Source organism: Galeopterus variegatus, unplaced genomic scaffold, assembly GCF_000696425.1.
Source record: "Galeopterus variegatus unplaced genomic scaffold, G_variegatus-3.0.2 Scaffold7820, whole genome shotgun sequence".
Taxonomy (NCBI): Eukaryota; Metazoa; Chordata; class Mammalia; order Dermoptera; family Cynocephalidae; genus Galeopterus; species Galeopterus variegatus.
The window spans coordinates 116,725-118,446 of NW_007733931.1; positions in this window are offsets into that span (position 1 = coordinate 116,725).

A 1,722-nucleotide genomic window follows, 5' to 3' on the forward strand; every position below is an offset into this window, starting at 1 on the left:
AAAACTGTGAGCTTTAAAAGGCCTATCATTAGTTACTGTTGTGTTTTGTCAATTTAAATCTCATGATGAATAATAGAAAGTATATGTGTAAAACTTTCAATTCCTGGAATCAGAAAAAATACAGTGTCATCCTTCTAATTGTACCACTGCAAGTAAAATGGTAGACACTCAAACATTCAATAAAGTTAATCTGTCAACACATTTCATCAAATTTATCAGATGTCTTCTCTTTTTAAAATGTGTAAGTTATTTATTAAATCAAAAGAAAATTTTAAACAAGTCTGTGTGATAAAAATAATTTTTATTTTGAATAGCCTCCTATTTTAATTTTATATACTTTCAAATAAAAGCAGCCATACTCATAAAATTTTGGAAAAAACTCTAATAAATTAACGAAAAAAGTTAGATGAAATTGCCTGACTGAACAGAATTTCCCCAGAAAAATAATAAAAAAATTATAAAATTTAAAATTGATAATACATGTTTTTGAAGATTACTTGAGTACATCCATAGTACATTAGTTCATTTCTGTTGCTTATAACAAAATAATTGGAGCTAAGTATTTTTTGAGAAAACAAAATTTATTGCTTACAGTTTCAGAGGCTGGGAAGTCCAAAGTCTAGGAACACATCTGTAGAAGGCTTTGGTGGTGGTGACAGTTATGAAAGTGTCTCACATGTCCGAGTGGTGTGCGGAATATACTAAAAAGCATATGCACTTCACAGGGCCTGGTTTCCAAAGCCTTGCAGCTTCAAATATTGACCTTGCAAGGACAGGAAATTTTCCTCAGGCTATAATTCTCTGTTGCAAGATAATAATTGTGGCACAGCAGGTTGCTGGCTCAAAGACAGATAGTTCCTGATTGTTATGTAAAGATACTAAGAATTGGTATAAGAAGGAATTTTTGCTAAGATTAAGCTTGTGTTGCTAAGATCACTTAATTGTCTCTTGGAATGTCATCTGGCTTGTTTCACTGAAAGTTACCAGCCTATACTGATAAACTATAACTCCACCTTTGTTCTCTTCCTGTGACTTCCTGGACTGGAAGAGAGCCCCAATTTGGCATTAATTTCCCGAGGAAGGGATGCCTCTTACTTGAGCGTCCCCAAGGGAAGTTAACCACTTTGGGGCTTCTCACTGCTCAAAAGAGATGGGCTTTGAGTAATCCTGTGTGTCTCCATCACCTAGGGGAAGTGGGATAACAAATCCATAGGGGGCAAAGCAACACAAAGCAACAAAATGGTGCCCCATGTGAGGATGCTCTCCATGGATCAGAGACTGACCTGCCAAGCATTGGAGAGGAATAGGACATCTGATTCATCCCAGAAAGGGAGTCCCTAATAAGAGAGATGAAACGCACCCCAGTAAGGGAATCACAGGTGGCTTTCGATTAGCTATTGCATGCCTGCGGCAGGTCAAAGTTAGGGCTTTTTCAACCCCAGAAATATTTTTTTAATTCTCTTTACTTTTAAAATATGGATAATTCATTAACGAAAGGGGAGACTGAACATATATTACAACTCCAATGTCTCCTTAAAGCAGCAGGCTGTAAGTAACTGAATGGCATCTTGTAAAACTGTTACTGGATATTAAACAACCAAGTCCTTGATACCTCTAGGAAGGGATCCCTCTCGCTTGAGAGTTCTGGTAGGAGATTAACTACTTTGGGGCCTCTCACTGCTCAGAAGAGATGGGCTTTGACTAATCCTTTGCATCTCCATC